This window comes from Corvus moneduloides, chromosome 2 (assembly GCF_009650955.1).
Source record: "Corvus moneduloides isolate bCorMon1 chromosome 2, bCorMon1.pri, whole genome shotgun sequence".
Taxonomy (NCBI): domain Eukaryota; kingdom Metazoa; phylum Chordata; class Aves; order Passeriformes; family Corvidae; genus Corvus; species Corvus moneduloides.
In genome coordinates, this window is record NC_045477.1 from 26,615,191 (window position 1) to 26,639,134 (window position 23,944).

General features: G+C 43.3%; 1 long non-coding RNA gene across 1 annotated transcript in view; it reads right to left on the reverse strand.

The window, feature by feature from the left end:
- LOC116439282 overlaps positions 1-23,944 on the reverse strand; it is an 81,214-nt gene that overhangs the window by 22,408 nt on the left and 34,862 nt on the right. Inside the window, exon 3 of the long non-coding RNA XR_004238116.1 lies at positions 2,508-2,652. This is a non-coding gene — a long non-coding RNA (uncharacterized LOC116439282). The remainder of the gene's footprint in view (positions 1-2,507; positions 2,653-23,944) is intronic.

Consider the following 23,944-nt stretch of genomic DNA (forward strand, 5'->3'; position numbering starts at 1 on the left):
ATCTCAGCAAGGCAATGAAGGCAATAAAAATGCAATCTGCCCAAGACATGGTTCTTGCTGGGGAGATCTGGATGTGGAAAGTATTTCCGGATCCTTCCAGATCTGTGCTGCTTAATGTGTAATGAAACACATTGTAAGCAGCTAGATCTAAGTGTTTGGGACTAGAATATTTGGACACATGTGTTTGGTTTGGGGTACCCTGCCCCTACTTGCCGAATGCAGAGACCAGGCTTTTAAATGACTTTTCATTCAAATGCATGTGGAAAAATATCACTGCTGGAAACCTCTCGCTGTAGCACAGTTCTGTTTGTGCTGGAAAACCCAGCTAACACCACCCAATAAACCAGAGGAGTGATCTTGGAGGGATTCTTCTCAGCAAATGTCCAAAAATAGCAGATATTGCAAGAGGGTAGAAGGTCATGTAACACCCATGCTACAACACTCCTCTGAGTCCTGTTCCTTACCTACAACAAGACAGCCACTCCTTTTCTTGCTGCTTGCTGGGCACTTTCTAATTCACATAATCTTTCTTTAGCTGCTGTTTTGCTGAGTATCTCACACATTTTTGAGGCCCAGTTTTCCAAAGAGCTGGGGTAGCCACACTGGGCTGAAATCTGTGCATTTCCTTTTCTCTCTCATTTCAGTCACAGCCTCTGCTCTGACTCAGACTGGTGTTTCTGATAGGATGTCAGAGAGGGAGGAAACAAGAATAAATAGCATCACGCCCTCCTCACGTGGGTTGTGGTGCAGAGCTGAAACAAGATGAGGAAGAGCCTGGGCTGGAGAGGGAGGGGGCTCAGCTGAAACTAACCCACATTTTGAGGATTCCTCCACTCTAATGGGGCACTGAAGCAGGGGTATTACCAGCCTCTCCTTCTCTCATCCCAGGACTCAAAGTGGCTATTACTGGCTCCTAACTAGAGGAAGCATGAGCTGTCTGTCCCAACCTCCCAGAGCTGTCGACAAAGCTGCCCTAAGAGGCAATTAATGCTGCCGGGCAAGGTGAGGGCAGGTTAGCTTGGCAAAGGTCACTCACCCAGGGCACCCAGCTCTGGCCCAGGGTGACACTGTGTTTCCTCCTCTCCAGGGAGCTGCATTAAGGAGAAGTCAAGCACAGGCCACTTTGAACGAGTAACGCTTCGAAACAGTGGCGGGAAGCTGAACAGCTTTACTGGCAAGTAGGGATAGAGAGCTTGAGGATTTTGACGATAAACAACTGATCCTCTGACCTGATTCAAAACCTGGTCTGGTGAGATTCAATGGTGACTCAGCCTCAGAGGACTGATTAGTGCTCTACATGCCAGGATATGCTGGCCTTAATTTGGTTCTTTGGAGATACCTGCATGATGAAGAGCTCCTTATATCTGGCACATATTGAGAGTTTCAGGAGGCCACTAGGCTGAAACTGAGTCAGGCACTATTACAGTCGGTAGCTTTCAGCCAGAAAGGCCTGATGATATCCCAGCCATGGATTCCTTGGCATCTGAACAGAGGCGAGATGGAATGAGAAGAGACACACAGAGTTTTGTGAAGGTCCCCTTGGAAAGGCCCCATATTCATGTAGATGTCCTTAAAACATTATCAAATGTTTTATTACGTACCTGCAGCTTAGTTCCGTCACTCCTCGTGGTGCTGCAACTTTTAATAAAGTCCCGCCTCACTGGTTACACAGTTTCAGATCTCATTTTTTGCCTCCACTAAACAAGATACAGCTACAGGGGCAATGATGCAACTAGCAAGCCTCAGTACTGCATTTGAAGTTTATTTTGTCAGATAGTAATAATAAGCCACACCAGTAAAAAGCCTCCTGCTGCTGCTTTTTCCTCTTATCACTGCATTTACAGTAAAGCTTGTGCTGATTGAAGTTGACTGGTGGGAGGAGAGGAAGAGAAAAGGTACTTTCTGCACTCCTGATAGCTCTATAATTTCCTAGTACAAGATAAGGCTAGGTTGTGTCATTGATCCCTGTGACACAGGACATCCCAGAGTAGAGAGAGGCAGGCTGCCCATTCTGGGTGAGGGACAGAGCCTTGCAGAAGAAAGGAAAGCAAAAGCTCACACAGGACTGAATCCACACCAGGAGATCATTTTCCTCTTTTCAGCAGAGCTGTTATGGTGTAGATGACCTCTAGTACGAGGTAGGAATAGCTGTTTTTAACAGTGTGTGTTCATTAACATCTCTTCAATTGAAAGGACAAAAGAAGCTGTTGGAAGGAAATAAAGACCCAGCTACTTTCTCTAAGAGTTCAAAGACTTCATAGTCACCATCTCAAGGTCACCACGAAAGACCTCCAGGAAACAGACTCAGTGTCTGTGACAGTTCTAAAAATAGGCAAGAATTTTCAAAAATGCAAGCATTTTCAAAACTTCCTATATGCCCTAATGCAACAAAACAAGAGGAAATTTCTTCTTTTCCAGACAATGATTCTTTGTCTCCATAGGGGAGCGAAACAAGGAGGGGAAAATGAAATACAGTACACTGGGAACCACTGAATGTTAATATTTACCTGTTTTGTTACGTCTTTTTTCTTTTGATACTTGTTGTCATGCAGGCCTCTTTCTGGTTGGCTGGTGTCTGTTCATGCAGAGGAGAATTTGGCTCTAGATTTGGAAGGCACAACTCTAGTATATTCTAATTTTCCCAAGGCCCACCTAGGGAAAAAGAAAAGGAACAGTATGTCACTTTACACCTTCACCTCATTCTCCTTGCCCTGGGCTTTTGCTATCTCAGGCTGTTGCACGTCACATCTTGAATAACACTGCTTGGCAGCCCATTGCAGCCATGGGCCAGGCACATGTTCCCAAAGGGATTTTCCCTCTGCTCTTACGTGAGCATCTGGGTGCCTCTTGGTTTACATAACTGCGAAACATCTGGGGTTTAAAATTCCTAATACCTCAATTTGTTAAGGAAATTAAACACATTTGTAGGATAAGGATGCTGTTTGGAGCTTACACCACCTGTTGAGTCAGAGGGAGGAGGAAGAGAGGAGAGGCTGGGTTAATGCGTGCAATTCTATGTCCCAATTTTTTTGATAATGGTCCTGGGCAGCTGATTGTGCCCTTCCTGAAGTACACAGAAAATGCCAGAAGACTGCTTTCTGCCAGCTGAGCTGAGGGTCAGGCTCTCTGCACGACTGAGTGCACAGGAGGGCACGTTTCAGGGAAGTATTTTTAGTACAGGAGAGAGAAAACACCACTCCATAAGATAAATTGGGCAAGTGCAGAGCATCTGTCCACCCCATCGCTCTGCCAAAGCACTCCCAACTGGAAAGAAGCCACTTCTTACAGCAGTGAGCGAGCTGCTCGCCCACCTGCCCAGGGTCCCCCTTTCCCAACACCTCTCCACACTGCTGCAGAGCACCCTGCCAGTTCTTGAGCCACAAACACCTGCCTGGCAGGAGCCCAGCCCAGCTCAGGGAAGCAGGAGGTGCCCCCACAGCGGCGGGCAGCCCCCCTCACTACCCCCAGCCAGCCTGGGCAAGGCTCACACCAGAAACTCAGCTGAGGATCACTGACAAGCATCCACCCTTCCTAGGCAGACAGTTGTTTTGGGTTTTTTAACACAGTTTCTATTGTTCGGGAGATCAAGGATGTAATTGAGGCTTATGACATTTTTCATCTGGGATCTAATTACGGAGGAGGAAAAACAAATCTGTATATTTATTAACTCTTCCAAATCCAAAATAAGACATAAGAAAGACACCAGCAAAGGTTTATATAGCCATTGTCCGGGTTCTGATGGTGGCTGCTGCCCCATGTCCAGGGATATGGTAAGACCTAGGAAGATCCACAGTGGATACTTGTGGAAGGCACCCGGTGAGCCTCCAGCACTGCCCGGTGCCAGTGGCAGTGTGCCAGGAACTGGACGATACCAAAAAATCTGTGTGCTTTCATACAGGAAAGTTTTGCAATATTTTCCTTAGAGCTGCAATTCCTGGTATCAAGGGATTGCGTAGGTACTTTGATCAAAGGGAAATGGGATTTGAGCTGTTAGGACTGCGTAAAAAACCTTGAAAACAGAACTCTCCTCGCCAATGTCCCCCGTATGCAGGGGTATTAAAAAAAAGATTTTTTCCCTATTTACTTATTTGATCATTTGATTTCTAAATTTTGAAGGCCTCTTCCTTTTGAAGGCCTTGATGACTGAACACCTGAGATTAGTAGCAGTACACACAAATATTTTTTTCTTTGAACAAAGATAAGCGTTCTTCTTCAATTTAAGGCACCTTGTCCCTCTTCTTTTCAGAGAAAGCAAGCACATGGCTCTGCCATGATCTCCACTCTCTGCCTACCCCAGCAAGAGTCTGAAAACACTCATATTTAAAAGCAGGTCACAATGAATAAAACCCGGCTTTGAGGCCACCTACCTAAACTCAGCTAGAAGAAATAGTGCTGACAGGCTGTACATTAGATTTCTCTTTCATGGCCACTGGTACACCTTAGCTAAACAACTCACTACTGAGAAACAACATTAGGTATTTAATGCAAAATTTGTACAGAGAAGACTTCAGTAAACCTAATTTCTCATGCACCTTGAACCATCTTATCTGCACTCCATTTCAATTCCAGTAAGGGCTGCTAACACTGTAAATCTTTTAATTAATACAGATGAATGTTTAGAAAGAACCGGTTGGCTTCAGAAAAGTTTCCTTTGTTTGTCTCTTGCAAATCACATTGACATGTAGTGTTTGATGTTCTTTGACCAACTGGGTTAGGGTACTTGGTCCTGTGAGAATATAAAAGGAGTTTCTGTTCTGAGGACTACTTTTAAGATCACAGACTATGAAACTATGATGCATAGACTGAGATACTGTACAGGACATTTGTACTGGTAATTGCTTTTCTTCTCCTACAGCCTCAGATTCACCTGAGGGATTTTTTTAAAAGCCAGGGAGTAAATCACAACAATATGTTTAGGAGTGCTCTAAAGTAACCTTTGATAGAGAGAATACACTGATGTACCAGCCAGGTCCACTGATACTGAGAGGAGCCACATAAATTATTTCCCATTTTGCCATTTCTGAATGATACAGTTACTCCCTTGTCCACTCTTAGATCTGAGGAAATAACAGGTTTCAGATACCTGAATATAATCACACATTTTTCTCAGGGTGAGATTTTCTTTATTTTAAAATGCAAGCAGTTGAACAAGCACTGGTTGAAATGGCGTAGTTCTTTCTGTACATTTTTAGGTGGGTGCTTTTCTCTGCAGCCGGGCTATGAAAACCAAATAATCTCTGTAACTCAGTGATATAGACAGGGAGTGGAACAAAGAATTTTTTCAATCTAAAAATCATTATATTCAGGATTCATTAATGCCTGAGGTTTATACTGCCCTGTATTTAAATCTTAACTGTGACCTCTTCCGAAACATGGTCAAAGTAGATGAGATTACCCCCTGTGCCAAAAAGATGTGACATAAAAATTCAATGTTACTTAGCTTAATTAATCTGAATAGCAAGCTTTTCCCTTTCTAATTACATTGCCCAACTCTGGTTTTTCAAGCTGCTGTTTAGATAAACCAATTTGTGTGTTTATGTGTGCAGTGTCAAGAACTATAAAAAGAATTAAAATTCTTCTTTCATTAAATTCCAGAAATTAGCTTTTGCTGTTTTATTCTAGGAAGTCTTGTAGAACAACAATCTTGCAGTGAAGAAAAGGAAAGAACATGTCTTCAAAGAAATGCAGTTTTAATGAGAAATTATTTTTGAGCAAAATATTAAAAAATCTGCAAATGTTTTTTAGTGTAACTGTGATACACAGGCAAATGAAAGAACACCAATTTTTCATTATCTGACACAACTGTAATTTATGCAACAATATCCTCAGTTAATCATGTAGGAAGAGGTCAGAAAGGAAGAGGTTAAACTTTTAATTGGTTGTTTACTGTTTCAGTTCCAGGCAGCATTTATGTATCTGCATAACACTGGGACAGCTTAGGAATAATAGTGGGTGTACTGACTGTAAATAAGCTGCAAACTACGAGCCTATGAACAAGTCATGATCCGATGTAATAAATCACAAGTCAGAGGCTCCTGTGGTTTGTGACATCACGGGCACTCAAAGAGCTATTTATAAGCTCTGTGGTGCCCTGTCCAAGATTATTGCCAGTTCAGAAATTAAAATGTTTAGGATTCTTTTCTTATGGCCTTTCTTAGATAGGGTGACCTATTTGGAGCAAATTTAAGCCAAGACAAAGGCAGGATTTCTTGCGGCCACAGGTCAGGTGAGGCCAGGCACTTGCATTCGAGGGAATCTAGTGGAGTTGAGTACACAGGAGCTGTGCTGCTGAGCTGATTATCACTGTTGCTCTTTCATAACCAGTTTTTCTTCCAGCTTCACTAAGATGACCTAAAACACCAATACAGAAATATTTGAAGAGTGCAGAAAGGAAAACATGGAAGGTGGATGAGGATAAGATGATGAGAAAGCAACAAAAGATCTGAAGAGACAGAAGGCTAGAAGAGTCATCCCTGCTACTGCTGTGGGATCAGGTAGTGCAGATTGTAGACATCAGCACCCAAAACACTGTTTGTGGTGGCTCTTCAGGGGGGAGATGGTAACAATCAAATTCTTTGATATAGTACGGAGTTAAATGGTTTTGCCTACACCTGCTTTGGTCATAGCACCTTACACTGCTTTAACACAACTCCAAAAGCAGGTGAAGCCCCATTGCAATTCAGGGAAGGGCTGAGCCTTTGTTCTTGTGTGTTAGATATCACTGTATGATGGCAAAGCATTGTCTGCTTTTACTGGCAGCCTTTTTCAGATCAGGATCAAGTTATTTCCAGGATCCGTCCCTTCCACAGAGGTTAGGGCAGCAGTGGTGCCTCAGCGGAGAAGGGCAGGCAGCTGCTGGCACAAAGGCACTGCTGAGGTAGCTGTGGAAAATTGTCCTCTGTGTGCGAGGCTTCAGAGAGCAAGAAACCACAAACATTTCTAATCTGATCAAAGAGAGACACTGAAAAATCCTCAGGCATAATCACTGATTGATAAAACAGACAGCAGGAAAAGAGATTTAAGATAGAAAGGAAGAGAGAGTAATAATAAGCCTCAGAGGCTTATAACTATTTAATCAATCAGAAAAGGTAACAGATGTTTAGTTAAAAGCAGCATCCCTGTTTAATTACTGCAATTGTGCTGAAATATTTTGTTTGCACCAAATTGACTGCAAATTTCCTCTGTGCTCAACACATTTATACTGCTAAGCAGCATGCAACCTAAACACGTCTGCTCCTCCCCACAGCTGCTCCTCCCCATCTGCTGTGCCAGCCCCTCTCTGAGGTTTTAGGTCCTCTGGAGGGACTCTCACAACGGCCAACACATTGTTGTGGCTAGGAAATGGTTAAAAAGTCCCATTTGACAATGCTTTGGGGAAAGTAGGTGTCCTTCCTGATACTATGTTGCATGAAGGTTTACCACAGTTTGTTAGCAGCACTGCTGTAACCAGGGTGATCTACACTAACCAACAAGGCAATCTTCGGGTACCTCCCTCCCTCCCCCTCGGCAACTGGGGGAAAATGGTCATCCCCAGGCACAAATGTCTCCTTTGTTATCCCACTGGACTGCAAGGCCAACCTATGCATATTTTGTTTGCATGTGATTTTTGCAAGAAATGAGCCTGCCAGCTGACATTATCGTTGCTCTTCAGAAGAGGAAGCCCATTTCTCTGGTACAAAGGCATCAGTATTATTGCCAACCAAAATTACAAGCAAAAGGACTAACTGCAGGTGCCAAAGTACTAAACCCCTGAATGCTTAAGTAAATCCTGTATGAAACATGCATGATACAATTTCCTTGTTCTTCCAGGATCAAGTGATTAATTGTAATTAGTTGAATTGTTGAGGTAAAGCCCATCTCCTTAAGGAACTTGTAAAGGATTTCCTAAAAGAGGCCTCCAAAATTTCCAAGTCTCTTTTATGTTCACCAAACAAAACTATAAAGCAGCCAAATAGTCTTGAACTGGAAGTGTCTCCTCTCTTTCCCTGCTTCAGAAAGGTGGAGGTGGTGCTCTCTTAACTTGAGTGATGGCTGCAGCTTTACCCTTCAAATGACCCCTGTATCTCAATGGAAATAGGGCTGGTATAGAGCAGGAAGGAACTAGGAGTGACTTGTCACTGCTCTGATAAAGAATTGCTTCTGTGGGGAAGCTTTAACAAGGAGGTTTGCTCTGCTCTTGGGCATGAACAGAGTCCATCCGACTTTCTGGCAAATGTTTCCAGTCAAGCTAAAAATTCCGGGTACCCAGCAGTAGTTAATTCAGACTTGGCATTTCCTGAACACCTTCATTGCCGTAGAACAGACTCTGCTATCTCAAGGGCTCGAAAGGGAAAGCAAATGCCTGGGACCTGCGAGGCTGGCAGGTCAGGAGCCTGGTTAACAGGCTCCAATCAAGCACCGATGGCTGGAGATAGCGACCAGAAGCGGCTCCCAGCTGGCAGGGGTTCAGCTTCCTGTGTGACACAAGTCAGTGGCACTGGGCCAGGGACCAGCACACAAAGTACCCTCAGTACAGCAAACAGAGGCACTGGGGACTGCGTGGCCTAGAGAGAGCGGGGCTTTTCTCTGGGTTTTTAGACACAGCCTCCTACTGCTGGGGCAGCAGTACTGTTCAGTGGTTTTGGTTGTTGGGACCATGAGCAGAGGGCTATGTGAGTATTAAGCTATTCAGAGATTTTCACTGGGGCCAAGGTGAGTAGATGGAGAAGCAAAATTGTGCTGCTGGCTTGCTGATATTACTAATGTCCTCCACACTAGTCCTCCAGAGATTTAGAACCCTGAGCAGCAAGTGTCAAACCTCTAGAGGCATCTGTTCCTCACACAACCTGCTAAGGTTTTTGTTTCAGCACTGGAACTGAGTGCGGTGCTACAGAAAGTAGCGGAGCCACCCCTCTGGTCCAGCCTTTCTTGCCCTTCCTCTCTGTTACACATTACAGAGTTCCAGGCCTGAACATGAGAGAGGAGACACCTTCAACTTTAAGTAGCTTTCTCATTCTTCTGAGGTATAAAATGCCACACCTAGAAATTTCTGAGACAGGAACAGTTAGCATTTCAAATAAGCAACCTGATATTCAAAGCAGTTGTCTCTGACAGATTCAAAATCTTTAGAACAGGGTTATGCAGGGACACAAGTGAAGAGAAAACACTTGGATTAATGAAAGAAGTGAGTAACAATAGATTTAATTAATCAATAACCACACGGACACCCTTTGGAGCCACTGCCAGCCAGCTGGAAAGTTTCTCTCTTGCGTAACAAAGTCAAACTCTAAGTGCCTTATTGCTCAATGGAGATTTTTTTTTTTTTTAAGCCTTAGGTTTGCATTTCATCTGGAATTACTGACCTTTCAAAAACACTGACCCTTTTGTATGCACTCATGGTTTTTTTCCTTCTGGTGAAAGGATGAGAGAAAATGTTCAATGACATTGAACTGATAAACAAGGTGTAGATGTCTCAGAAGCACTTATGTATGGCTTCTCCTGAACGAGCAATATGTGCCAGAGCACGTTCTGAAATGTGGACTCTGAGCTGATAGTTCCCAAGGACGTACCTGCTCCTTGTGCCCATGAACACCTGCTGGAAAATGTTCAATTTTTTTTTTTTACTTTTCTCGTTATAAGACGCTTTCCAAGGACTACACAGGCAGATAGCTCAAGACAGAAAAACTGTCAGCGTGAAGAGACAAGACCTGAAGAGACAAGATGGCCATAAAAAGGAGAGCAAACAGTACTGAAGAGACCAGGCAAGGTAACACTGAGCAGCACCTATAACCTAGTACAGGAGTGGCTTATCTTAAACCAGAAAAAGGCACTCCTTTTCTGGAATAACTACAACTGCAGGTAGAGCCAGATATGTCAAGGAAAGGCACCACCAAAATGAAACATGAAGAACATTAATTTTAGCCTAGTGAGCATATCAGCTGTTTTAAGACCGTCGTTCCTGTGGTGTGTGGATTTAATACAGCCCCCCCAAACTAAGCAAATGAAACACATACTGTAGGATAGGCTCCCTTCTCACGTGACTCAGCCTACTACCCTCAGTGGGACACTCCAGTTCATCCCCCCATAAACAAATGAATCTGTTGTACAGAAATGGATTCACTTGGGAGTGCAGTTTCCTTGTTCGTCTTCCTGGGACCCATCTTCATCACATATAGGTAAAGAAAAGGTGGACACTGATTCCTGATCCTTCACTAGTGACCTGGTGTTTGGGAGCCCAGGCACTGGAATTTGAACTCCTTTTCCACAGTTCCCAGTAAGTTCAACAGTAATAGCTTTCATAAGCTTTGGGCTAGATTTGGTTCAGTGCCATGAAAAGACACATCATACCTCCTTACCAATACTTTTGAGACCATATGTTTCTTCTGGAAGGTATTTTCCAGTTGTCAGTAATCTGGGCAATAAAGCACCTTGCCCTACAGTACAAATTTGCTGCCCTTAAGACATTTGACTAGGCTTTTAAGATCCAAACCTGTCCTCCTGATGTTACTCCATACACATTCATTCTCCAAGTTTTGATAAGTATTCTGAATCAGACAGATATTTAAGAAGTACAAAGAAAATCCCATTGGAAACAAGTACATATTCATAGAAGTTTTAAAGCTATGACCCCTGCTTAGATTCTAATCACCATATCTAATAAAAATAAATCCAACAGCATCAAATTCCACACTGATATCAGCACTGTAAGTTATGCAATGCATTATGATTTTACACACTGAGACATTATGGAAGGAGCAGAGAACAGCAAGGAAAGCAAATAACAGAGAATTGCAAGTGTATGGAAAACAGAGGGTTTCCTTCTTATTTTGCAGCTTGTAGCAGCCTTGTGCTAGCTGTTTTCTCTTTTTTTTTCATTTCCTTTTCCTGTCAACATTCAATAAGCACTACTGAGTAACCATATGTATATGGCCCTATATAACCATCTATAGCTCTGCACCAAATTGAGTCTTTTTGGACTAGAGCTGACCCCCAGTGAGACGAGCTAACAGCTTTCAGATACAGGCTATACAGCTTGCATGGGAGAGGCAGGAAACAGAAAATGTCCATTTCTCTAAGCCAGGAGCTCTGGACTTGATGTTGTTCTGATTTCCATTAATCCTTTCCAGTGGTCCAAGCCCTGCTACTCTGAAGCAAGAAGGAGATGAAAAACAGTCCTAGACATAGGATGTAGATGCTGCAGTATTGCAGTAAACTGCTGTTCATCCAAGAAACTTGAGAGCAAGCAGAGACCACATGATTCAAGTAGGCTTTTGCATTATTCAGTTCTGGGCCACACTAAACAAAGCTCTGATAGACAGAGAAGGGGTGACAAACATCTACCCTAGGATGGATCTGAACTCTGAAACAGTTTGTTCTCTGGGTTTCCCATCAGGTTTTGTGCTTCTCTGCCCTGTGTAGTGGAGCACGGGACAGAGGTGCTGGTGGCAGGGCTGAGCCAAGGCTCCTGTTTGTGAGTTGAATTGAGACTCATCAATTCACACCAACCTGGCTAAGCAGTCCATCCTTCCATGCCAAAGGTAGCATGATAGAGCCTGCTTTTTTCACCACTGTGGACTTTGGACAGGACTTTCAGACACTCCAAGCTTAACCTTCTTGGAGAATATACATTTATTAGGTTATGTAACACAAAGAGAAATAATTTCTACAGAACCTGGGCAACTTCCTTCTGTCATAAACCAGTGATATGTATCTGTTACCTCAACTAACTGATGTTATTCCAAGTGAAAGTATCATGTTGAAAGCTGCAGTCTAAAGGGAGAAAGGACCTTAGAGATCCAGATCCAGTTTTTGCATACATGAGAGGAACTGCATCGAAGATAAGGGAGTGCACTCCATTGCTATGATCAGATCTGCACTGCTTCTCTTTATCCCGACAGGTACTGATTGAACTGCTCTCCTTCCCGGTGCTTAGATTGGAGCACACAAATAACCCAGCTGAATCGGATTATTCCCAGGACAAACACAGTTTGCTGGACTGGGAACACAGTTCCTATCATCTTCCAGAGTTAAGCTCACTGTGTTTCTTTTCTTACACATGTGCTTGAGTGCTTGAGGAAGGATCATCGGTCATGATCTATCACTGTTTAGGAGCCTTTATGTTTGACATGGAAACCCCTTTTTTAAACAAAAACAAAAAATAAAGGCAAAACCAAGCCATTGAGATCACAGAAAATGAACAATCAGTTAATTATTTGGGATGAAGAAAGAAACCTAATGAAGCTATCTCAAAGCAAACACATTAGATTTTCATGTATACAGTGCCAAATCATATGTAGCTTTATTAACTGAGAGAATTTACACTTGAGTAAATCTAATGTTTCAACTCAAACCCAGTGGAAGCTGTTTTAAAATACTCATCAGTCTTATATGTAGTACTTATACATTAGGTTACTCATAATGTAATTTGAAGTTTATACATTTTACCCATGTGCTCTTCAGCTTTCCCCTCTGACTTTGGACAAGGAATATAGACATCTTAATTTCACAAATCTCTCTCCTATTCCAGCTTTGAAATTATGAACCATTTTAGCTACCTCAGGATATTTCCCTCAATAAAATTTTGCTAGAAGTTTATTTATTTGCACATTTTGAGTACAGTCACTGAGATAAAGCTGTATCCCACTGCCAGCCCTGAAGCCGCCTGTTTAAACACAGGATAAGCCAGTTTGTCCTGCCACAAAATTTATGAGGAGTAAGGGTCTTTTCCCCCTCTTTAGCCTACTCGACCCAGGACACTCCTCATGGGTACTCCTCAATAGAACTGCAGGGTCAAATTACACCTATAAATCTTTAAAGGTTCTTGGGGCATTTGTTTTCACCACACCGTCTGTTTCCCTTTCCAGGTTTGGTTGTTTGGAACACAATGGAGATTTCTGTTTATTTATATAATGAGATTACATCTTGCAGCTTTGCTGGGCTAGAACTGCAGACCTGGTACAAACCATGAAATATGGGCCTGGAAGGACCTCAGAGGCCCCTTCCTTACAAAAAAGTAAACATACCAACACCATCACTGACTAACAAAGCTTTGTTCTTAAAGGACTCCATAAACAGGGACTTCACAGCCTTCAAGGCTGCTTCACTGCTTCTCTCTTCCTATTTTCAGAATAAATCTCCTTCTGATACTTAACCAAAATCTTTGTTTATGAAAACAAAGCTGGCCACTATTTGTTGCACGCCCCTCCTGCCACAGAAGCAGAGAACAATTAATCCCTGTCCTTTTTATAGCTCTGCTAGAAGACAGTTTCCCGTGTTCCTCCTCAAATTTCTTCTTCCTAAACCCAGTAAATGCAATTCCTTCAATAATTTTTCTTTACCAGGTTTTCTAGACCTGTGACAGTTTTCAGTGCTCATTTCTAAACCCACCTCTGTCTGTGTCTGACACTGAGACATGCTCTAGATACACTGATGGTTTTTTTCTCTGATGTCAGCAGAGAGCTTCTTAAATATATAAGATACATCAGATGATACCACAAACTGTATCAGGTTTTCTTCAGCAAAGAGAGCAAGTAAAAATTCAGTAACTTTCTTCTCAGAAATTTTTTGGTATCATCATAAGTGTCCCAGCACTCTGGTATGTCCAGCACACCATCATTAAAAACATTAAAGACCGAAAATGCCACAATTGTGCACATCACATTAATTTTGTTACCCTAATCTTTGATTCTCTCATTGCCTCTGCCTACCTGTTTTCTTCAGTGGTTTTGTCTTGTCTTTGACACCTCATGGGAATTTTGTGGGAATGCTTGTCCTTTGCTGGATCTGTAAACTGTCACTTAGTACATTGAGACTGCACCTTGGTAAGATTGTGGGCATTATAACGTGGAGGTTTTAAGTAACATAATAATGTATCAGACAACAAAGCACCTAAGAGCATATACGTCAAGGAGAGTTAACCTGGTATTTTTGAGAGTAACAGGAAGAATTCAGCCTAGAATAGAGCAGAGCAGAGCACTCGGTACAGCACATCCTTTGCCCTCTAGTGAGAAGCCCAGGGAAGAGAGGCAGCTCGGGGAATTGCCTGCATGCTGGCACAAAGAGCTCCATGAAATCACTTGTTAAGCCGGAAGGGGAAGAGGTGAGGTTGTGTTCAGTACGCGGATGCAGGCTCCTTAGCAGAAATGGCTTTGGTCTTGGGTTGTCATTGAAGGTCTTTGTTCTCCTCTGATTTATTGAACAATGTGATTCTGTTTCTCTCCATGAATGTAACTCCCTATGGGTTACTGCAGTTTTGTTTGTTCTTTATATAAAACTTAGGGACTGGCCTTTTTTTCCCCTATCTTCGTGGCAGATGATCTTGTCTGATCTTTCATAATTGTGCTGTGCTTCTCCAGAAGAGCAGAGATAGCTGGGTCGTGTCTGGATCATTACCATAAAATACAGTCAGGAGGAAAGAGAAGGGAAGTTAGGCTGTTGTAAATAGTGCCATACAATGTAGGACAGCTATTTAGGTACTCACTTCTCCCCTCACAGGGGTTCAAGTTGTCATCAGCCTGTTCTCTAGCTTGCCAGCACAAAATCACCAGGTGCTACAGAAATTGCAGGCAAGCCTGAGTTTAACAAGTTTTGTGCTTACAAACAGCATCCCAGTGAGATTCAGGGAGGCGAGTGAGCTGTTTAACAACAGAGATGACAAGTCACTCCACAGTTAGTAGCCTGGCACATTTTCACAGCAAGCCAGCTTTATAGGCCTCCTGTTCATCACTATCAGAGAGGCTGGGAGAGAGTGTCAAAAATGCATAATGGAACTGTGGTGGTCTAGGGAGATGATCAGGCCATTTAGTCCAATGTGCTTACCCACTTAAATATTTTGCTTCCACTCAGCCCTTCTTTCTCACTGTTTTCTGCGATCCTGTGATTCTCCCCCTTCTGCCTGCAGACACACAGCTCTAGCTGTTGCTTGATCTCATTTCTGTGACATTTCAGGCACTCTTCCTGCTGACTTGTTCCATCTGGTTATTACCCTTTGAGTGAGAAGTAGCTCTTGCCTGCATCTCTGCTGAGTCTCTTCGTCTGTGTGCGGAGTGTTTCGGCTCCTCCTTTCTGAACAAGCAATCTTGAGCAGGTTTATAAATAGGAGCTTTCAAGCTAATGAGAGAGGGTGCGGGGGTGAGGAAGAGAGAAACTGCACTGAAGTCACTTTGGAGGCAGATCCTAATGCTCCTCAGAACGACAGCTTTGCAGGCACAGCCACAGAGGGACATTTGGAGAAGGGATGGTTAAGCACTGAAAGGGGGAAGGGGTTTAAGTCTTGGCTCTGCCACAGGTTTTGTTCCAACTTGGGAAAAGTCATACCTCCTCTCAGTTCTCCATGGGCTGAATCCTCTTCCTGCTTCCCTCTTAGCAAATGTACTGTAATGGCTGTGGGGCAAGAATGGTCTATTCCTATGCGTTTACTTGCAGATCAGTAAAACTTGTCTCTTGCTGGGATCTCAGTATTGTCAGGATAACACAGACTTCTGTTCAGAGGCAGTGCCCTGGCTCATACACATGGCATCCTCTGGCTGGGGCACAGCATGCACCTTGCACTTTATGACTTCTCCCCCCCTTTCATTTTTATTATCCTCTCTTAGGGCTGGTAAATAAAACAACACAAGTCTGCTGGGACTGAAAACCTTGTACTGACTTCCAGCCCACTTTCCAGAAGGATAAAACATTTTCCTTATCTGTACTATGAAGACAAAACAGAGCCAGGGTGACCTAATTCGTACAGCTGGCATGTGGGTCAGCAGCTTCATGTTGGGACAATGCTTTGCATGAGCTACACAGTTTGTAAATGCCAAGTGTCACTGTACTTGGAGTCCAAACCAAAGAGCAGGGACCTACACCAAAATGACAACAGAGCAGTGGCTGTGAGGCAGCTCTCTAATGCCGTAGGATTATGTGTGATAAAAAAGAGGTGGGGGCTGGACACACTGAAGGCAGTATCAGACCTGAACGCTACATCCCGCTCCTGAGAAGCCTTCCAGGAGTTACAAGGTTATTAGACAAGTACTCTCCACTTGCAAGTCCTTGGACTCAATGTGACATCTGTAGTGCTTAACAGATATATGGAGGTGACACGAGGTCAGATGTAGACTACAAATTGCATACAAGTACAGTGGGTCAGGGATGATTGTCTGGAACTGTGCCTGATTGCCTCCAAACATGAAGATTCTGCTGTAAATCACAGGAAGTCCTGTCTTTGTCTGCAGAGGAAATAATCCAGATTCATTCTGGTGCAGGAGACCCAGAATGCAGATATTATGCTTGAAATACTCTCTGTACCTACAAAAGAAGTGATGCTCCTTCATGCATTACTTGTGTACTTCACACGGAGTAAATCTCAAGCATGGTGTTCTCTTCAGCCAACAAATTAGGACTGATTCCTTGGAAAGATGATAGAAGGAAGTCCTCTCTCCCCCTCGTATTTTCTCCTTCAGAGACTCCTTTCTGAAGAGGTTCCAAAGTTTTCATTTCCAATCATGGAAATGTTTTAAAATCCTCATACACTGTCTCTCCTTCTGAGAGAAATCCTCATTTAGTCCACAGTTAAAACTGATCACTGAAAACAAATTATCTGCTTTCCAAACACCCAGCTGCAGGATCTGGCTGTTCAGGAAAGCAGCAAGAACCACTTAAAACATTCTGGCAATGTGAGATATGAAGCATTAGTGGCAGGTTTTCAGGAACCTGTTCAGCATTTTGATGCATATCCAATGAGCAAGAGAGCAGCCCTCATTTCTCTATCCCATCTTAGAAAGTCAATATCCAGTTTGTTCCTATATTTGTATCCATCAGGGCTAAAGGCATGTTTAGTAGGAAGATCAGCCTTTCTCCTCCTCCTGGATATTCACTTCTCCACATAACTCTTGCAAAAATTTTCATGACTCTAAGAGATAGCTTGATCAGCCCAGTAGCTTACTGAGGAGGTGTAAGATGTGGTAATGATGTCCCACCAGCAGGCTGCGTTCAGACAGAAGTTTGGAAGGAGAATGAAAAAGTTAGTCCTTGTATTTTATTAGGTGAATGTGATGCTCCTCTGAAGCCTGTTGGCAAAGTTAAAAGGTTGATGGCATCCTTAGCAAGTAGGCTGAAATGCAGCCAGCTCATGCAGTTTAACAGGAGACATACTGAACTTCTCAATGAAGTACTACACTCCTACTGCCTCCTGTAATACAGGAGAAACAGGTTTTCTACACACTGAAAAGGAAGTTTGTTCTGGTGACACTGGGATATGGAAAGAAAATCTCCAGTGCTGCTCCTCCTGTCATCACTCTAGGAAACCCACTTCTGTTAACGTCCCGGGAAAATGTCTCTCTGTAGTAACACAGTATGTCAGGAGAGATCTTTTTCAGAACTTCTCCCATCCAGAAAATGTTTCCTTACTTGCCCTTTTCAGAAGCCAGTTTTCTATCCAAAATTGCTTCTATGGCTCTAAGATATTGAGCTAAATGCTCATCCCACCTCTCCACAAACATCAGCCACACTTTCTGCTTTGCAGAGCATGATGCACAGCTGTAGGTCCTGCTTGCTACCCAGTTTCCTGATTGCCAGATCACTGCTTTATCCACAAGAACACATTGTCTAACCACAAACAAATGGAACTGGACTAACTTCACACCTACTTCTGTACCACTTGCAGCCAGGAAAAAATGTCTTCATTTCACCAGGGGATCTGTTTACTGTGGTTTTCAACCCACACTATGTGAGATCCCAGGGGTCCATGAATTATTTTTAAGGAGCCCATGGATAAAGACCAAGAAAAGAAAACCTACTCTCTCCACAGGAGCCCATACCTCTGCTGGAATTTTTAGTGGCAAATTGGAAGAACACCGAAAACCGTTTGTCTGGTGTAACAAGATAGGGTATGTTCCTTCAGGCACAAAATTTTGGGGAACTGCTGAGGAACTCTGCCAAGTTGTAACAGTTGCAGTGCCTAGTTAGCACCTGTCTGTGAGAGCAGCATTTGTGACACATCTAGGGGTACACTGAGCATGTAGCAGCTATTTCTTATTCCATGCCTGGATGAGGCATTGCATATAAATGGCAAGCTTTCTTTGGGGTCATTTTAAGCCAGTGTCAGAATCGCAGAATCATAGAACTCTAAAATACCTGGTTAGAAGGGACTACAAGGATCATCTGGTCTAACCTTTCTCGCCAAAAACACAGTCTAGACAAGACAGGCCAGCACCCTGTCCAGAGAAATCTTGAAAGTGTCCAGTATTGGGGAATCCAGTATTTCCCTCAAGAGACTATTCCAGTGGCTAACTGATTTCATGTGAAATTGATTTGATTTTGTGAAAAATTTTCCTCTTGTGTCTAATTGGAGTCTCGCCAGAAGTAACATGGACCTATTACCCCCTGTCTTTCTCACATGATTTGGTGCAAAAAAGGGACTCTCCACCTTGTTCATAGCCAACCTTTAAATACTGGATAAACATGGTGATAAGGTGTCCCCTAAGCCTTCTTTTCTCAAGACTGAGAAAAGCCAGTTCTCTCAGCCTTTTCTTATAGGACAGGCTTCCCAGAGCTTCGATCATCTTTGTGACACTCTCTGGGCCCTCTCCCACTTGTCCACATCTTTTTTGTATAGCAGGGACCAAAACTGAACACAGTACTCCAGGGGTGGCCTGATGAGCACTGAGTAGAGTGGGATACTGACTTCTTTATGTCTGCTGGTGATGCCCTTGTTGGTGCAGCCCAGCATCCTGTTGGGTTGCTGTGAGTGAACCATGTGTTGCTGTGGTGCACTGAGCTAGTCCCCACCAGGACCTTCAGGTCCTTTTCCACTGAGCTTCTCCCCAGCTTGGTAGATCCCAGCCAGAGCTGCACTCCAGGATTATATTTTCCCGTTTGTCTTTGTTGAATTGCATAAGGTTTTTGTTAACCCACTCTTCCAGCCTATCCAGGTCTTCCTGCAGGGAAGTACTCCTTTCCAAAGTGTCCACTTTTCCACTCAGTTTGGTGTCACTGGCAAAATTCATCAAGGTATGCTTGATCTCATTATCCAGATCACTTACGGAGATATTAAACAGCCCTGGGCCCAGCACTGATCCCTGGGGGACCCCACTTGTGACAGGCTGCCAGCTGAAAAGGAGCTATTTATTACCCCACTCTGGCTGCTGCCTGTCAGTCAGCTCCCCCTCTACTGCCCAGACCCCTTGTCCAGAGTGGACACATCAGTTCCCCTAGGAGGAGGCAGTAACTAAAGGAGAGAATGCTCTAGAAGAATACAGTATATTAAATCACATGAAAACTCCCATGTGCAAAAAACTGCTCATTGCAGGCTCCTCTGACCCTTCCAGCTGTCCATAATGCAACCAAACCTTCTTACAGGGCGTGCATGAGCCATTCACAACCAAGACCCAAACATTTGTATTTTGGAAAATACAAGGGAAAGGTGCACTGTCGTTGCAAGGGCATACACTGACAGCAATGACATTCTGTCCAGCAGAATGAAGAAAGAGAATTTTGCATTTTCAAACCTTCTAAAAATCAAAAGGTCAGCAACAAGAAGGAGGAAACACTCTCTCAGCCACTTTGAGTGCTCTACCTGAATGCCAACTCCACATTTGAAAAACTACACTTTATGGAAAACATTAACATTCTGTATAAAACCCTCATACAAAAATAAAAATGTAGCAGAATAAGATGTCTTTTTTACTTTCCTCCAGGTTATTATCCTAAAAGTCTTTGTGGGATCGGTCTTCTGACTTCAAATTTTTACTTCCCTTCACAAGTATGCTGCTCTTTGGTATAGTGCTGGGTGTTCACTTCGCCCCTCTTACGTAGGAATCCCCACACCTGAAAGCTTTGCCCATGCACACATAACCTCTGCCCCTTTTCTCCATGGCCCTTTGTTCTGGCAGGGCAGAAAACTGGATGTGAAGGAGGACATACAAGCCAAGGAGCTCTGCAGAGGAAGAGCTTTTCTCTTATTAGGATAATGCTGCTATTGGCACACAGTTGTTTGAGTAGTAGAGTTAAAAATTAGTTTATTATAGATACCCATGCTCTGTAGAGACCTCTTGAATGGTTTTGATGGGCTGTCTGTGCCTGCTCTGCCTAGCAGCAACCTAAAATCCTATTAAGTGCTTGTGTCTTGTCATCACTATATGGCCTTAAAAAAACTCGTCTTGCCTGTAAAGCCAGACCTATTTCAAAATTGATACACATCAAGACAAAAGTGCCTTAAGAGGGACTGTTTATCCTTACTTTTTCATCAGTTACCTTTCATAGTTTCTGAAGGCTAATGAAAAAATCTAAACTATACTAAATACCACAACTGAGGATAACACACAGCTCCTGATATGTGTCTAGAGCATATTGCTTCTGGGTTTTGGATGCATTTCCAAGGTCACAAGAATTTTCACACCGTTTACTGCTGGGTGCTTGTGGATACGAAAATGCTGCTAGCAAGGATTTTCTTGCTATTTTCTAAGTCCATGAGAGACTTTTCCCTCTCACAGAAGAGGTAGCAGAGTTATGTAAACAACCAACACCTGCAACCTTGAAAAGTCTTGTTTATAGTACAGTAGAAAATATTTTGACAATGGATGCTTTAGAATTCTAGCCAATCACCCCAAGGGGTGGCTGATCCTTTGTCCAATTAGACTATGAAGAAAAAAGTCTACAAAAGAGTTTGTAAAATAATTAAATAAATCAATTTTGCTGCACAATTCCTGCCTGCTGGATCTTCTCTCCTCCTCTTCCCTATGGCTGTGGGACACAGTGATATACCCTAAGGCCTAGGCCTGCGGTAATAGGCGCTCAATGGCAGGTAAAGGATGTTGCAGCTAATGGGAACAGAGATTGGAGCTAATTGGCTTGCCATGGACTTAGTTTCTTATTAGAAGTCACACTGATCTTTGAATGGAAGTGATGAATCTCAAAATATGTAAAAAAATATCTGCCACTTGAAGAATAAACAAGAAAAGCTCATTTGGGTATAAGGAATAGGTATTTGCACATAACTTTTTTCAGTGTGTTACACATTAAAATTTGCACTGAATGATCTAAAAGTTCCTTTCAACCTAAACAATTCCATGATTCTATGACTTCAGCACCAGTGCCTGGAAGCCAAATCCAAGTGTTCAGGTTTGAATGTCAACAAGGAAATTCATACAAGAGCAGCTCTCAGGACCCAGCCTTGCCAAGGGCCAGCACCAAGTCACAGTGCCAGCCAAGCACTTGTATAGGCGGAGCGCAGGTAGGAAGCTGTGTCTTCATGGAACTCTACTTGTATTAAGAAACTGCAATTTCTAGTTTCACTACAGAGCAGCAGCTCAAACCACCATCCCTTGCTGTCTTGCAGCATGTGCTGTTTGCTGAGTGCTACCCCAGCCAGAGACTTCACACTGCTATCAGCAGAAGTACCTATAGAAGGCCATGTGGGATCTGAGTCCTTGCTTATAAAGTTTTACACTATGGCTCTGCCCAATTTCAGGACTTTTCCTTCAGTTCCCTTCCCCACTCTTGCCCACAGGCAGCAGTTTTCTCCATTATGTTTTTCACTAACATCTCCGATTTCTCCAGGAGGTCTATTAAGCCAAACCCAGTGCAAGCCTCATCTATTACAGTGAGCACTAATGGGACTTTTATTAGCCACCTGGCAGCCCTGGCTCAAGAAGGTACAATGTATATAATGTATTAGAGTGGAGTTGACAAAGCATCCTTAATTTTTCTCTTCCAAGCATCCCTGTTTATATTTTTCACTCTGGCAGTGGTGAGCTTTTTCTTTCTTTTAGCCCTTGTTTTATCATATCTGTTGGATTTAATCTTCTCACTGCTATCATGGCAACTTGCTCCTCTGATGGTCTCACTGTCTTGAACCTCACCTGGGAAGCCCAGGCACCAGGTTATTTTCAGGGACAGATTATGCAGGGCTGTATGGAAGTCACACCCCATTCAGAAGTGGGTGTATGAACCTGCTTTTCAGCTGCTGTCCTTCACTGCTGAACATCTGAGTGCAAGCTTAAACCGAGGCGAGCTCAAGCTGATCACAGAATCATCTAGGTTGGAAAGGACCCTTAAGATCAAGTCCAATGGAATGCATTTGTCTGTAAACTGCAGTAGCTCAGGGGCAGAAATGTGACACCTCACACAGAGGTGTAGACCCTTCTCTCTACTCCCACCCATTTGTTAGATGTCTTGCCCCAAATCACAACTGCATTCTATGAGGTCTTTCCATTGCCTGTGGCTTTGGACATTTGCCCTGCTTGCTTGCTCTCCCTTTCAGCAAGCTCTAACTTGCTCCTTTGTCATAATTTCTCTTTCTTGATTCATACCTTGTCATAAACAGTAGGAGATAAAGGGGTGCCAAAGAGGACACTGATTGTACCTTGTGCTGTAGAAACATGAAGCTGTGGATAACATGGTTTTCCCTTTAATAAAATGCTCCTTTGGCTCTGAATGGGAGCTCTTTTCACTATGACGTGGTAGCACAATGAATTCCCTGCACTGAGACGTTGCTCACAGCCTTGAGACAAGGCACAAAGGGAGTGCAAATAAATGAACAATACGGTGGAAGAAACAAAGAGCAAAATGAAAGCAAGCAAGCAATAAAGGGGAAGAAAAGGAGAGGCAGGCTGCAGCATTTAAAGCTGTGCCAAACAAAACAAACACGATATAAAATGATGCAGACCTGGGCTGGCATTTCTATGGAAATGGGGAGTCCAGTCTGAAGAGCATGTTGACTCCAAGAGCAAGGACAGAGCAGACAATTAAAGGACAATTTTCACATTGACCTATTGCATCCCATCCCATGGGATCCCACCAGGGTGTTAGGAGGACTTTTCTTCCTCATGAAACAGCCGTATTTGGGGTAACAGGTTAGCAATGTACAGCAGCAGCACACAAGAAAAAAAAAGATACTTCTGCTGTTGTGTGGGTGCTCCCTTCTTTTGTCCCCCCCAGTTCCAAAAGCTCCTCTAAAAACAAATATTCCTCACAGCCACCAGTAACTATACAAGATTGACTCCCTTTAGAGAGCCATGGGGAGTCTTCTACCCCAGAGTCATACAGGCTTGTGTGGAAAAGAGAAGAAACGAAAAGATAAAACACATACTGCAAAGAGCTGAGTGCATGGGTTGTTGTATTGAGGGCTGGCAGGAAAAGACATAGAATCACACCAGCAAGCTCAAAGCTGTACTCACAATGTCATCCATTTCTGCAATTTTACATCATTTTGCATTTTTTGCAATTTTACATTTCTTCTTGAATAGCAGTTTGCTCCTATATCCTTCTCTCTGATCCCCTCAGACCAGCCTCCCTCTACAACTCATTCTCACTTCTCTTCCCTCTTCTGTCCTTATTTTTCCCCTCACTCCTTCTAGTCATCAAAGCAACTCCCTCCTCACCGAGCTCCCGTATCAAATTGCCCCAAAACCCAGCACCAATGTCACTGCAGAGAAATTTTTATCTGCTGGATGCTGAATGGTCCTATGCAGGTGACAGCCTTTCCCACAACATCAGAGCTGTCTTTGGGGCTTTAGAGGCCTTTTAAATGGGGACACTCTACCTTGGTGTCATGTACAAAACACTTAATGCAACAATACCCTCATTAAATGATCTCATTGTTTCTGTGAAATAGAGCTCTTGGTGAGAACCATCTACCCAGTACAATGTACAGTGTGCTACATGGTCAGCTGTGGCACACCTGTTTAACTTGGCTTAAAAAGCCTTGGTTTTCTTCACCTGTACTCATGCTCCTGCACCTCACTCTTGCTTGAGCTGAACCCAGTGTTTGTCCATCTGGCTGTTGAATTAGCTCAGGATGAAAAATAACTTCCCGCTCAAAATGTCTGTGTGACATACAGCATAAATGCTTGTACGAGCACCACAGATGGGACAACTGGGTTGGGAGGGAATGACAAAAAACAGCTGTGGTGAAACGGCAGAATTATAAGATTTGAGCTGGTTACTGCAAATCATGGCCTTACTGCACTCAGCAGTTGCAGCCTTC